This window comes from Puma concolor, chromosome A2 (genome assembly GCF_028749965.1).
Source record: "Puma concolor isolate L17-30 chromosome A2, mPumCon1.1.hap2, whole genome shotgun sequence".
In the NCBI taxonomy this organism is placed as follows: domain Eukaryota; kingdom Metazoa; phylum Chordata; class Mammalia; order Carnivora; family Felidae; genus Puma; species Puma concolor.
Window position 1 is genome coordinate 34,149,891 of NC_141668.1, and position 15,984 is coordinate 34,165,874.

The 15,984-nt window shown below is 37.0% G+C and overlaps 1 protein-coding gene across 1 annotated transcript in view; it reads right to left on the minus strand.

Annotated features, from left to right (window-relative positions):
• CFTR (CF transmembrane conductance regulator) overlaps positions 1 to 15,984 on the minus strand; it is a 189,096-nt gene that overhangs the window by 161,354 nt on the left and 11,758 nt on the right. The window lies entirely within an intron of this gene.

The window sequence follows — 15,984 nt, forward strand, 5'->3', positions numbered from 1 at the left end:
TAGTAAAAAGGAAAATATACTCCATCTATCAATAAATATTACATGTTCAATATGTTTGAAATTATTAAATTATGACACTAAATTTACAAATAAACAGAATTTTACTATCTGTAAATTCCAAATATTATAAGGAATTTGTAGGAAATTTAAAAAATAAACCTTTTCATCTCTCTTTAAAAAAACTTAAAACATACATCTTTTGGTCCATATCAAAGACCTGATGACTATTTTAATAAATGAGTTTCCACCTTACTTTAAAGTAACCTTTTGTGGGGTGCCTGGGTGGCTCAGTCAGTTGAGCGTCCAACTTCAGCTCAGGTCATGATCTAACAGCTCGTGAGTCCAAGCCCTGCATCGGCTTCTGTGCTGACAGCTCGGAGCCTGGAGCCTGCTTCAGATTCTGTGTCTCCCTGTCTCTCTGCCCCTAACCCACTCGCATTCTATCTCTGTCTCTCTCAAAAACAAATAAACATTAAAAAAAATTTTATTCAGTAACCTTTTGTGAGCTGCCTCTATATCAAAGACCTGATGACTATTTTAATAAATGAGTTTCCAGCTTACTTTAAAGTAACCTTTTGTAGGCTGCCTCTATAAAAAGCTTCCTTACAATTGCACCAAAGGCATAAAATACCTAGGAATAAATCTCACCAAATAAATTTCACCAAAGAGATGAAAAATCTACACACTGAAAACTAAATAAAGCTTATGAAAGAAATTGAAGAAGACACAAAAAAATAGAAAAAGATTCCTTGCTCCTGGATAGGAAGAACAAATATTGTTAAAACATCGATACTACCCAAACCAATCTACATATTCAATGCAATCCCTATCAAAATAACACCAGCATTCTTCACAGAGCTACAACAAATTATGCTAAAATTTGCATGGAACCAGAAAAGACCCTGAATAGCCAAAGCAATCTTGAAAAAGAAAACCAAAGCAGGAGGCATCACAATCCCAAACTTCAAGCTATACTACAAAGCTGTAATCATCAAAACAGTATGGTACTGGCACAAGAACAGACACTCAGATCAATGGAACAGAATAGAGAACCCAGAAATGGACCCACAAACGTATGGCCAACTAATGTTTGACAAAGGAGGAAATAATGTCCAACAGAATAAAGACAGTCTCTTCAGCAAGTGTGCTGGGAAAACTGGACAGTGACATGCAGAAGAATGAACCTGGACCACTTTCTTACACCATACACAAAAATAAACTAAAAATGGATGAAAGACGTAAATGTAAGACAGGAAGCCATCAAAATCCTCAAGGAGAAAGCAGGCAAAGACCTCTTTGATCTTGGCCATGGCACCTTCTTACTCAACATGTCTCTGGAGACAAGGGAAGCAAAAGCAAAAACGAACTACTGGGACCTCATCAAAATAAAAAGCTTCTGCACAGTGAAGCAAACAATCAGCAAAACTAAAAGGCAACCACTGGAATGGGAGAAGATATTTGCAAACGACATATCAGATAAAGGGTTAGTATCCAAAATCTATAAAGAACTTATCAGACTCAACATCCAAAAAGCCAATAATCCAGTGAAGAAATGGGCAAAAGACATGAATAGACACTTCTCCAAAGAAGACATCCAGATGGCCAACCGACACATGAAAAAATGCTCAACATCACTCATCAGGGAAATACAAATCAAAACCACAATGAGATATCTTACACCTGTCAGAGTGGCTAAAATTAACAATTCAGGCAACAACAGATGTTGGCGAGGATGCAGAGAAAGAGGATCTCTATTGCATTATTGGTGGGAATGAAAGCTGGTGTAGCCATTCCGGAAAACAGTCTGGAGGTTCCTCAAAAAATTAAAAATAGAACTACCCTACGACCCAGCAATTGCACTACTAGGTATTTATCCAAGGGATACAGGTGTGCTGTTTCAAAGGAACATATGCACCCCCATGTTTATAGCAGCACTATCAACTATAGCCAAAGTATGGAAAGAGCCCAAATGTCTATCAATGGATGAATGGATAAAGAAGAAGTGGTATATATATATATATATATATATATATATATATATATATATATACATACACACACAATGGAGTATGGAGTATTACTCAGCAATCAAAAAGAATGAAATCTTGCCATTTGCAACTATGTGAATGGAATTGGAGGGTATTATGCTAAGCGAAATTAGTCAGAGAAAGACAAATATCATATAACTTCCTTCATATGAGGACTTTAAGACACAGAACAGATGAACATAAGGTAAGGGAAGCAAAAATTATATAAAAACAAGGAGGGGGACAAAACATAAGAGACTCTTAAATATGGAGAACAAACAGAGGGTTACCAGAGGGGTTGTGGGGGGCGGAATGTGCTACATGGGTAAGGGGCATTAAGGAATATACTCCTGAAATCATTGTTGAACTATATGCTAATTTGGATGTAAATTAAAAAATATAAAATAAAAAAAAAAGAAAAGAAAAAAAGCTTCCTGTGTAGTCTGTCCCTATTTTAATATGATATTACACCTTGATATCTAGGTTTGATTATCCAGGGTTCCATAGCCCAGCATCATCAAACCACATATATTCAGTAGTATTTAAACTCAAGTTAGCCATTCATAATTATTAATAAAATTTAGTGTTTCCTGATAAACTTACCACAGTAAACCCATATTTGTATACTGAAATAGAAACTTGGCTTAAAGTGAAGTATAAGAACTAAACTCAATGACCTTAGGCTACCTAGCAATCACGAGAGTTACTCTAGAGAAAAAATTTATTCTGTGAGTTTAAACCTATAACATTGAAAGAAATTTCTGCCCCAACAAGTTCTCTTATTTTGTATTTTAGAAATATAAAAACAAAGGCAAAACAAAACAAAAAATTCCCCCAGATATCTACACATAGACAGTCTATATTAGCTACAGCAAACTCCAGCCACCACTCCTTTTGAATAATCTTAAGTAGGTTAAACATACTTAGATGGAATCTAGGAATGCCCAGTCAGGATTTCTACTTCCATATTTCTTTCATTAGAAATCAATGAGTCTTGGGGCGCCTGGGTGGCGCAGTAGGTTAAGTGTCCGACTTCAGCCAGGTCACGATCTCGCGGTCCGTGAGTTCGAGCCCCGCGTCAGGCTCTGGGCTGATGGCTCAGAGCCTGGATCCTGTTTCCGATTCTGTGTCTCCCTCTCTCTCTGCCCCTCCCCCGTTCATGCTCTGTCTCTCTCTGTCCCAAAAATAAATAAACTTTGGGAAAAAAAAAAATTAAAAAAAAAAAAAAAGAAATCAATGAGTCTCCAAGTGGTTCTGGAAGCAAAGCAAGTGCACCTAGAATAACCAACAGCAATAAATCCTGTTCCTTCTCCTCTTCGAATTTGTTCCCACCATCTCTTCCTTTCATCTCTAATTAATCTTATCCTCCTTCATCCATAACCAGTCACTATATAGTGACAATGGACTTTAAAAAATGATCTACTTAGAAAGTGTGACAGTTTCCAGAGTTCTGGCTATTTCTAACAGAAACTAGCTAATCATTACTTAGTGGGTAACAGAGATCCCTAAAGTAAATAGTTCTTTATAACTTAAAAGTTTTTAAGGGATTTTTTTTTGGGGGGGGGAAGTGTCTAGTACCCAGATACACTGTTCTAGTCACTTAACTATAAGATGCTTCAGATTTTATTAGGAAAGATGCTAGCAGTTCATTTTTTTAAAAATATACACACACAGACAGACATACACAGAAGAAATTGTGTTTAGTTTCATTTATTAAGATAATACTTCCAAGTTTTGTATAGAGTGACTTGTAATTCTTTATAACAAAAATAATTTTTGGGGCGCCTGGGTGGCGCAGTCAGTTGGCGTCTGACTTCAGCCAGGTCACGATCTCGCGGTCCGTGAGTTCGAGCCCCGCGTCGGGCTCTGGGCTGATGGCTCAGAGCCTGGAGCCTGTTTCCGATTCTGTGTCTCCCTCTCTCTCTGCCCCTCCCCCGTTCGTGCTCTGTCTCTCTCTGTCCCAAAAATAAATAAACGTTGAAAAAAAAATTTAAAAAAAAAAATAATTTTTCAATCATAGTCATTATTAAAGCCTTGATTTTCACAAAACCTATCCCCCTGAAAACCACATAATTAAAGCTTATAATCATTTTTCCATTTGACATTTGGCTTTTATTAATCCAACAGAGACATCTAACATTTTCATGTGCTAGAATTTAAGATGAAGGTCAAGTGTCAAACCTTTTCAGTACAAAATAATTTTGTTTTTATAAAACAATCATGCTTCCACAGTATTTAGCTTTACATTTTCTTTAACTGGCCAAGTGAAATACAACAGAAAATTCAACAAGCACTGGTTGCATGAACTAATAGCGTTTTTCCTTTTTGCATGAAATAATACTTGAGGAACTAAGTAGAAACGACTCTAAACTATTTTGTGCAGATGAATTTAAATACACCAGAGGCTTTTTCATCATTCAACTTATTTACATTGAGTTGGAACTCACCCAAATAATTTGGATAGTCCTAACTGAAGAAAATGTTGAAGTTCAGGCAAAGGAAAGAAGGGGAATCATAAGAACACATTGTGATAATAAATCTCAAATTTCTGCAGCATAGCTCTACCATTTTGCTTTGTAGTTTTTTCTTATTATGTTTATTTGTTGTTTTTGTTTTTTGATAAATGGCTATGATTGGATGGATTGATTTGAGACCTGAAGTCATCTTCACCTTTATAAGGATTTAAAGGGGGAAAAAAAGTCATACAAATAATACTTCAAATGTCCAGTTGTTTTATCAACTTAGATTTCATGTTATCTCATAGGTGTATTTTTCTCAGTGAATTTTAGTGAAAATAACATTTGAGAAAGTAATGGTATCTGGTTCTCAAAAGTCCTATGTAAAACTTGCAGTCTTCAAGAATGTACCCCAAATTTGTAGCATTGGGGTGAGGGTCAGGTCAGTGAGTCCTCGTCCTCTGATTCCACAAGCATGTAAACAGTCTTTGCTGCTTATCCATAAAATGATAAATTTATAAGCAATAGCCACTTGAGTCAGCTTGAACACGTTTAGGAAGAACAAATGGCTTTGCTAAAGATAGCCATTCTTGTGTTTGAGAGTTAATTACTCATAAGGGTCTAATTTTACCAGGAAAACTGTAGAAGTTCTTTTACTTTCTCTAGATGAGTGAACAGCAAAGTAAATGTAGTCCATGAATTTCAGACAATCTGGAAAGATAATTAATTGCTGCTTAACAAAAGACCATGAGCCAATTCCAAAAAATCTTCTTGAAGTCCATAATTTATAGCCATAAAAGCATCCTAATGTAAGTTAATTTAACTTCATACCTAATGAATCCAAACATTAAATAGAAAATCTTCCCATTGGATAAACACTTCTAAATATAAGTGTATTAGGAATATATGCATTAAGGAAATGTGTGGAAAAAAAATTTTTTTTTGCTTTTCTGTATTATCCAATGTTTAACTATGAGCATGTATAACTTTGGAAATAAGGAGGAAGTTGTTTTTAATTAAAGAAGGTACACACAGTTGTAATTCATTACTTGTTATGGCTATCTAACATTCACTTTCTAGTCAAATGTGTTCTAACTCCATGATTCTCACACAATGCTCACTATCAGTATTAATTTTCCATAAAATTACTTTTTTCCTCCTGATATGGTTGTCTGAGGTACTACTTCATCATGGAGACTGCAAAGCTCCAGCCACCTGACTCCTACTACAAATCTATTACTGGAAAAAAAAAAAAAAACTGAATTAGTGATTTCAAGAAGAAAAAACAACTGTAGGCTCTAACCCTGTCTGTAACATTTCCCAGTCACATGACCTTGGAAAATGTTCTAGATCTCTCAGCTGCAGCTGCTGCTAGAAATAACAACTACTTTACCTGGTTTTCATGGGGGCCAAATTCATTGTTGTCTATAAAACATTACAAATGCACCTTATTATATGCTTCTTGATGTAAATTGGCTTCAGTTTAAATTTCAGAGCACTAGAGGTTATTATTATTGGGATTATAATCATAGTAATAGCTAACATTAATAGAGTTTTACCAGAGACCTGCAAAATGCTAGATATTTCACATACGTTATTTTATCTGATCCTTACAAAAGTGCAAGAGAGAAGTCCTAGAATTATCTCCCTCTTATAGATGGGTAACCGAGGCTGAGGGAGTTTAAATAATTTGCCTAAAGAAGAGTTAGAATTGCAAAATAAGACTGTGATACCAAAGCTTACACTTGTATCAAATGTGCCATATTAGGACCAATTTAAAAAGGAAAAAAAAAACAAAAAACAGCTTACACTCAGCTATAACAGCAAAAGCACAAACAACAGTAGAAAACAACAAAGTGGACATCATAAAAACTAAAGAGTTTGGGGTCCCTGGGTGGCTCAGTTGGTTAAGTGTCTGACTCTTGGTTTTGGTTCAGGTCATGATCTCATGGTTCATGGGGTCAAGCCCCACATTGGGCTCTGCAGTAACAGAATGGGACCTGCTTGGGATTCTCTCTTTCCCTCTCTCTCTGCTCCTCCTTCACTCGTGCCGTCTCTGTCTCTCTCAAAATAAATAAGGTTTAAAACAATTAAAATTAAACACTTATGCTTCAAAAGATACTGTCAAGAAAGTGGGAAACCCAAAGAATGGGAGAAAAAATTTGCAAATCATATTATTTGATAAAAGTTTTATCCAAAATAGTTAGGGACTATTATAACTCAATAATAAAAAGATAACCCAATTTAGTCAGAGGCATAGGATCTGAATAGACATTTCTCCAAAAAAAGGTACAAAAACACCCAAAAGCAAATGAAAGAATTCCCAACCTTATTCGCCATTGGGGAAACGTAAATCAAAACCACAATGAGATACCGCCTCACACCCACTAGGAAGGCAATAATAAAAAAGACAGGTATTAATAAGTGTTGAAAAGGATTGGAAAAATTAGAACCTTCATACCCTGCAGTGGAGACGTAAATGATGCAGGCACTTTGAAAAAACAGTCTGAAAGGTCCTCAGACCATGAAACATAAAGTGACCATATGATCTAGCAATTCCACTTGCTGGTATATGCCCAAGAGAAATGAAAATGTGTGCCTATGCAAAAAATTGTACACAAATGTTCATAGAAGCCTTTTTTATAACAGGCAAAAAAGTAGAAATAATCCAAATATCATCTGCCGAATGGATAAATGTATATTCCTACAACTAGAATATAATTCAGAGATAAAAAGGGATGATGTACTGACACATACTACAATATGGATGAATTTTGATAACACCACACACTGTTCCATTTATATGAAAGTATGAAATAGGTAAATCTATAGACACTGAAAGTGGATTAGCAGCTGCCTGGAGCAGGGTGGGGTCGGGGGAAGAGAATGACTGCTTATGGGTGTGGATTTTCTTTTTAGGGTGAAGCAAGTATTTTATTTATTTTTTGTTTGTTTAATTATTTTGAGAAAGAGACAGCACAAATGGAGGAGGGGCAGAGAAAGAATCTCAAGTAGGCTCTGCCCTGTCAGCTCAGAGCCCAATGTGGCACTCGAACTCATGAACAGTGAGATCATGACCTGAGCTGAAATCAAGAGTCAGACACTTAAGTGACTGAGCCACCTGGGCGCTCCATGATGAAAGTATTTTAAAGTTGATAGTGACAGTTCCACATCTCTTCCAAAATCATTGAACTGAATACTTTAAATAGGAAAACTGGTATGTGAATTAGATCTCAATAAAGCTGGTTATTAAGAAAAACAGCATACAGAAATTTTTCAGGGTTGATTTTGAAAAGTTTTACCACATTTTATTTTTACCCCTAGAATGCATGAAATGCAAGTCCTTATTATGGTGACTTTGACACTCTAAGACCTTTCAAATAAGGGTGTGCCTGGATGGCTACCACAAGTGACCATGAGAGGATATAAGGATTGGTCACATGCATCATAAGTTGTGCAAATTGCGTTGTGAAAAAGCTACCATGGCAATAGTAATGCAAAGAAACTGAGGAATGGGCACCACTGATGAAAAACCTCTTATACCAGTTCTACTAATTCACTCCCATGACTTGGATTTCAGGGACTTGAGCAATTGAGAGACAAGCAAGGCTACAAAAATTCCTACCCATCTTGAAAGACAGAGAAGAAACAAAGCATTGTGATTTATAGCCTCTGCCCATGTGCTTTTGAAAAGCAGCCTCAGAGTGGTATTCCAGGGTTCTCATTTAATTTTATTCTATCTGGACATGAAGCCACTAAAAAAAGCCACAAAATTTATCATCGCTGGAGCTAGTGGCTAGAAAGATGGGATGATTAACTGCCCTATAAAATTGCAGTATCCTGTATAAGTTCACTTTTAGGAGCTCTTTACTGAGAAAGACAAGTCATACCAATGCTCTCTCACTTCTGGGTTTTATTTCCATTGGCAATAAGAAATGTATTTGAAATCAAGAAAATAAGGAAGCAGGGAAATGTATTGGCCTTAAGATTTTACGGTACAAATGCCACTGGGTCACTGGCTGGCATTTGTAAAAGCTTACAGAGAGAAACTTGTATGACTGTCAGAACCTCACCACTATTACTGTTATTTTAGACAATCGCATTCTGGAGAACAGAGCAGAAAAGTGGTTCCATGCCCAGTGGGAGCTGAGAAGGAAAGAAGGGAAACAAGTTATCTCTTCTTATTTCTAAGGTACGAACAAAACATACTTCACATGAATGGTATATTAAGGATATCACCCACATGATGATATATTGATTTAACTTTGCTGGTATTTGTTTTATAATCATCCCATTTATCTGGTATTCCCTCCCTTTTTCTAGAACCCTGTATCTTTCATTGAAGCTCTTTGTTCACCTAGTTTGTTAGGACACCATGACTAGGAACCAAAATAAACAGTCTCTAATGAGCTTCTCCATTCTTCAGCCATAAAATATCCACATCCTTTCCAAGCCCTGGTTTTCACGCTAGAGTCAACTCAACATCTGGAATCAAAGGTATTTGATTTCTTTCTGTTAAAGTGTTTCTCACAGGCGTGGAGATGACACACCTCTCCTGAGGCAGTAACCCTCTGAGAGGCTTTGGGCTGTGGAGTCAGGAATCTGTTTGGTACAAGCCGCCATAGGCAAAGCACAAGCTAATTCTCATGATCTCCAACACCCAAATCACTTAATGATCTCTCACGATGTGTACAAAAAATATCACTACTCATTAAATCCTCTCTGACACATGCTTGTTACTTACTGCCTTGAAGCAACTTTTCCCAAAATTAAAAAAAAAAAAAAAAGTGTGATTCCAACCAACACGGTTTATTTGAAGATGTTTATTTATCTATTTTGCTTGATAGATGGAATGGTAAAATGGAGGTTGGAGGTGACCTTGAAAATGTTCGAAGATAAAGATTAAGAACTAATACTCCCAGGGTGATACAGAATCATGCTGCATCAGGAAGACAAAGTTGATGCTTTTTTAAAGTCAGTCATGATAAAGTTGGTCTCTAGGGTGCTGCTTGTAACCAATTAACCAGATAAATGGTCAGTCAAATCTTAAAATGCTTCTCATTTATCTTAACCTTCTCTTTAACTTGCTTATGTTGTCTGCTCTGTTACACTGCTATACTACTGTTACTCATGATTACTTCTCAGAATGATTCAAAGAGCAGCATGGCATTGGATTCAGACTTCCCAGCTTTGGATGATTTCCCATCTTAAAACTGTATGTGGAATTTGGCTATTGGTGGCATTTTAACCTGTTTTAATCTTCTGTTGCTATTATTTCACCCTTAGAAAGAAAATTGCAAATTATAGCATTGAGAGGAAATTTAATATTTTCTTCTCCCTTTTGGTGTCACATTGCATGACTCAAGATTTAAGTTTCATATATATATAGATATATATATAGAGATATATAGATATTTTTTTTTTGAGAGAGAGAGAGAGAGAGACAGAGACAGAGAGTAAGCAGAGGAGGGGCAGAGAGAGAGAGGGAGACACAGAATCCAAAGCAGACTCCAGGCTCTGAGCTATCAGCACAGAGCCTGATGCGGAGTTCAAACCCACAAATCTCAAGATCATGACCTGAGCCAAAGTCGGTCGCTTAACTGACTGAGCCACCCAGGCGCCCCAAGATTTAAGTTTCAGATCCTGTTCCGAAGGTTGTGGATGCTATTTTTCATTTTCGTGGAGCTCTGATGCTACTGGTAGGGACTCTGACAATAAAACTCCCGAGAGGTGAAGGGAGAAGGAAAGGTGGCTGGCTGAATCTTTCCCTGCTGTGAATCCCAGAAAAAGGGAGCATGACAGAGGCAGGACATGGAGATAACCAGTGGTTCAAGGTTGACCAAGGAAATAAAACGCTACTGTAAGAACCTTACTTTAAATCCCCTTCACTTATTATTTACATCTTTTTTTTTTTCATATAAGCAACATGTGGGTAAAGGTCCATAAACATTATAAGTAGCTTTTATCCCCCCAAGAGTAAAACACACAATAATAGAGGACTGAATTACTAACTGATCCTAATAAGCAATTTAAGAGTTCAAAATGGTCACCTTTACAATCAGGTCATTAAAAACAGAAATCATAAACACAAATCATGGTAGTTTAGTGAAAATCATTTTTATAAAGGCACTTACGAATTACCGTGATCTTAAAATGTCACGCTCTCTTGCTTCCATACACACTTTAGGAAAATGAACTTGAAAGGAAATATTGAGCCAGATTCTCCTCCTTTTGAACTCAGCAGGAGTTCCCACTGGATGAAACCATTGGTAATTAGGGGGCTCTTAATTTTTAAAAGGATTCTCCCTGTCTCATCACTTAGCAGGGCTTTTTTTTTGCGGGGGGTGAGGGGTGGGTGGGCGGGTTGTACCAATACCAACTAAGTACCAGGTCACCCTGAAGAAAAATTAATAAATTCCTTGAAATAAAATATGACTTCTATTCCCAAGAAACCTGAAATGCACTGAAATAGTTTCATATAAATTATGTATATGTGAGCCTCTCTGCAACCTAGGTTTAATTTCCCTCCTGTGTGCTCCATTCTCGCCTGTGTTTCTTCCACCTGAGCCATAGCCACAACTCGTCTATTTACTTGTCTGCCAATCCCTCACATCTCCAAACATACTTGACTTAAGCTCCATGAGGGCAAACACCTTTATAGATTCTTTATTTTACTGAGGTATCCCTCCTCCTGCTCCTATTGTACAGCATGGCACATAACTGTCACTCAATTATTTTCAAAATTGTTAAATTAATGTTACCACATGATGCTTTGTTTGCTAGTTTGTTTTCCTTATAAGATTACTTCTTGATCAATGTAAGTGTAATATAAATCTTTGTATCTCCATTGCCTTCTCCAATGTTTAGGACTGGCCCAAAAAACTGAATAATGTGTTAACTACTCAAACTTTGTATATTTTTAGCCCATGTGATACTATTGCAAATACATGTTGCTCGGCCAATACTCCTGTTCAAATGTATTAAAAGCCAAAAACAGAGTCAAAACGTTTTTCAAGTCTATGGTAAATGTAATGCAAATGTCAAGGTGACTGTGCCCTCATATGACATAACTCACATATTAGGGTTTGCTCAAGGACCATTCTTTAATAACAGTTCTGAGTCATAACTTAAAGCCAATAATACTAAAGTTTCTAGCCAAGATTATTTAATTCTCCTCAATAAGATATTTTCATATTTAACACCCTTCATTACCAAAACATTCTTCCAAATGTCTGACCTTCATTCTATTTATTGGAGATGTGCCAAAATTTTATAAATGGAAAGTCATTCTTTGTTCTACTCAAGAGCAAATGGTCCTTTTTATTTCACCCTCCTTGACGATTCCCATATCATGTCACTTGACATCTTCCACATTGTCTCCATGTCATTTTACATACACTATAGATGAGATACACATAGCTTTTTAAAAGGTTCATAAACTAGTATAACTCCTTATATGTACTATATTTTACAGTCTCAAATTGCTTCTATAGTTCATTCTGTTTCTGAACACTGTTACTATTAGGAATTGAATTGTATTCCCCCCCTCCAAAAAAAGATGTTTGAGTCTTAACTCCCAGTACCTCTGAATATGATTTTATTTGGTGATAGGATCTTTACAGAGCTGATCATGTTAAAATTAGTTCATTTAGAGTGAGCCCTAACCCAATATGATTGGTGTCCTTATTTTAAAAAGGATGTTTGGACATAGAGACAGGCATCCTGAGAGAATGCCATGTGAAGATGAGGGCACAGATCAAAGTGAGCATCTCCAAGTCAAAGAGTGTCAAAGAGTGCCAGCAAATCACCAGAAGCAGGGGGAGGGGTATGGAACAGATTCTCCCTCACAGCCTCAGAAGAAACCAAACTTGCTGACACATGGATCTCAGACTTCTAGAATTCACAACTGTAAGACAAGAAATGTCTGTTATTTAAGCCACCCAGTTTTTGGTACTTTGTTACAGCAACCCTAGCAAACTAATACACTGGCACTCAGCAACAGAAAAACTCCATGTTAGGATGATGCATACAGAGGGTCACTGAACAAAGGTGATATCTGAGGATTTAAGATAAGGTTAAAAGTTGAAGAAAAAAGCCAATGGCACAGCACAGGCTGCAGATGTGGAACTGGACAGGTACATTTGGGGGAAGGTGATCTCCATAATTCAGAGAAGAAACTGGGCCTACTTCACAGAAGAGGAGGGTTAAATTTAGAGAAGAGGAATTCTTTTTAGAGCCTAGGGGTGAAGATGAAAAAATATCAGTATAATAATCATGCTAATAATCATACTAATGACAGTCTTTACCATTTACTAGTAACCTATTCTATGTCTGGTATTACTTGCTGTTGTTTAATACATGGAAAGTACTTATGTGTTAACTTACAGTGTGTTTTTGATGAGATTTATATTTAAATCATGAGCTTTGGGGAAGGCAGATTGTCCTCTGTAACACTGGTGGGTCTTGTCCAATCAGCTGAAGGCCCAAATAGAACAAAAGGCTGGCCTCCTGAAGCAAGAGAGAATTCTCCAGTGTACTGCCTTCAGAATAAAATGGGAACCTCAGCCCTCCTGGGTCTTCAGCTGACAGCCCACCCTGAAGATTTTGCACGTGCCAGCCTTCATAATCACATGAGCCAATTCCTTATAATTTATTACACACACACGCACACACACACACACACACACACACACACACACACACACATATCCTATTGGTCTGTTTCTCTGAGAACCCTAATACACATAATAAACATTCAATTCAATGAATGTTAGATATCATAATAATGCTGAGCTGTGTTAAATGAGGATAACTGATTGTACTGATGAGCATAGGAATCATCATTGGAAGTTAAGTAAATTGCCCAAGATCACACTGTTAATAAGTCACAAAGTAAGGATTCCAGCCAGGTTTGTCTGATTCCAAAGTACATGCTTCTCCCACTATATATTGCCATCTAAGAGCTGACAATGAGGATTAGATACCAAGTAGAATGTGAGACTATCTTCTCAGAGTATAGAGTGGATGAACTAAGGAACTCAAGGAAGGTCAAGAACAACCACCTTGGGGGAAAAACTAGCTGAGTGGTTTTCAGACTGGCCCCACCATCTAGTATTCCCTAGAGATACTTCAAGGAGTTCACCAGCTTTTGATTTGAGATGTCAATATTTTTAAGTGTTTTACTATTTTAAAAATAGGAACTAAAAATGTCACATATTTTCATATTATACTGTATTATATGACAATTTTAGCATACTGGATTCACCAAAACATTTTCCTGGACAGCCAAGCTAACTGACTTAGTGTCCACTCTATAGGAAAGGTTTCCCTGACATCTCTTTGCACACATTGAAAAATATTACAATCTGTCATTGGTTATTTCCACACTGCATAAGTGAGCATGTCACTGCAAACACATGTGGGCCAAGCTCGGTTAACAACTCACCACATCTCTGGCATACCTGCTCACACAAGGTATCATCCCAGAATAGAATTGTGCAATTTCCAGGGAATGATAACAGGCCACACAAGATATCATCGTGGTTTTATAATACTTTATTCTGCTTACACATCTATATGGTGACATTGATTATAAAATTCACCACTGAGGTGCCTGGGTGGCTCAGTTGGTTAAGCGTCCAATTCTTGGTTTCAGCTCAAGTCATGATCTCACAGTTCATGGGTTCAAGCCCTGCATCAGGCTCTGCACTGACAGCACAGAGCCTGCTTGGGATCCTCTCTCTCTCCCTCTCTCCCTGCCCCTTCCTTTCTCTCACTCTCTCAAAATAAATAAACAATTTTTTAAAAAACTCATCAATTTAGTACTAGCCTTCCCCAAAAAAGAAACACTACATTAAAATACAGTTTTTAAAGAAACTTTCAATATCATATACTTATTCAGACAATAACCTACCACTTTCTCCTTACTATCATAATTAAATTTTTCTTCTAACGCTTTTTGACATTCAGATCAAAAATATTCTTTTGACCCACTCTTGGCAAGTCACAGCTATGAAGAGGGTTACTGTGCCAAGCTGCATGCATAACGCCTTCACCTGTAGGACAGGCAGAATCATTTCAAGGCACAGTGATATGCTGACCTTGGACAACTTCTACTTTCATTAGAGTCTGGTTGACAAACTTCACACTAAATATTAACGGTTTCTTTCAAAACTAGATCACAGAGTAATCTTTCTCAAGAAACGTCAAGCAAGAAACTAAATTTAAGTTAACAGTCAACCCCGTGAGGGGCAACCAGTGCAAGTAATTCAATTGAGGTCACAGGAATATATACCTTCAATATATTGCTGAGTTTCCATACTACAATTCGTTCCTGGGCCTGATGGCTGACAAGCTTCCTTTGACATCAGTTATAAGAGGCATCTCAATTTCAGAAACATAACACTGTGAAAAAGGCAAACATAGAGGACCAAGAAAATACTGCATAAATGTTATGTAATCATTTTAGCCCTCATCTGGGTGTAAGAAGTTAACTATATCTTTGTACTTATGGAAGACTTCTTGTCTTCTATCATCACTTTTATTTGTATATATTGCAGTTCCAAGGAAGATTTCATTTGGAAATTGGGATTCACTAACGAAAGCATGTTTAAAAAAAAAAAAAAAAACTGTGAAAACCACTGCAACTAGGAAAATCCAAAACTTGTATATATACAAAGTATCAAAACATCAACTCAAAGAACCATCTGACAGGTGATACTACCTCTTCCTTCAGTCCTAAGGTACAGAATAAGAGTAAACATAGAGAAAAAGATGACAAAAATGATGAACATCTAAGAATTGGTGATCACAGCAGGATCCCACCCAGGGTAGATGGTGGTGAGGGGAACACTGAAGTCATTGAACCCAGAACACAGCTGAGGTCTAAAGTTGACAATAGGAAGAGTGGATGTAAAAACTCAACAGAAGGCCTGGAGCAGTAGGTTTAATGAAAAGGAAAATGACAGGAAGGTGGATTTGGAAAATGAGAAAAAAAAAAAGAAGGGTGATGGCTAGTACCTGGATGGAACAAATCAGGATAAGAAGCGCAGTCTGGTTTTGTACAACTGAGCTATTCCCATGTAACAATGGTTGGCTATTGGCATGCTTTTGGCTGACCACATCTTTCACTCTTCAACTGGACATTTAGAATTTTAAAGGCCTCATTAACCTAAGACAATGCCCTTTCCTCCCCCTCCCCATCCTCTTTTTCATTCCCTACTACCCCAAGGAGCTTGTCACATGGATCTAAACAAAGCATCTGTGGAAAGGCATGTTTCTGGCACTTCCAAGAAGAACAGAGTCTAATGCATTATTTAAATATTTTTATAATGCTTGTATCAAAAAATAATAAATTTCAGAGACAAGAAAATTAAGAAAATCTATTTTAAAAATTAAGTGAAATTATAGCATTTGCCAATTTCATTCTAGACTTTTGGATAGTGTGATGCACTGGTTAAGAGTAGCATTCTGGGGGCATCTGGGTGGCTCAGTTGGTTAAG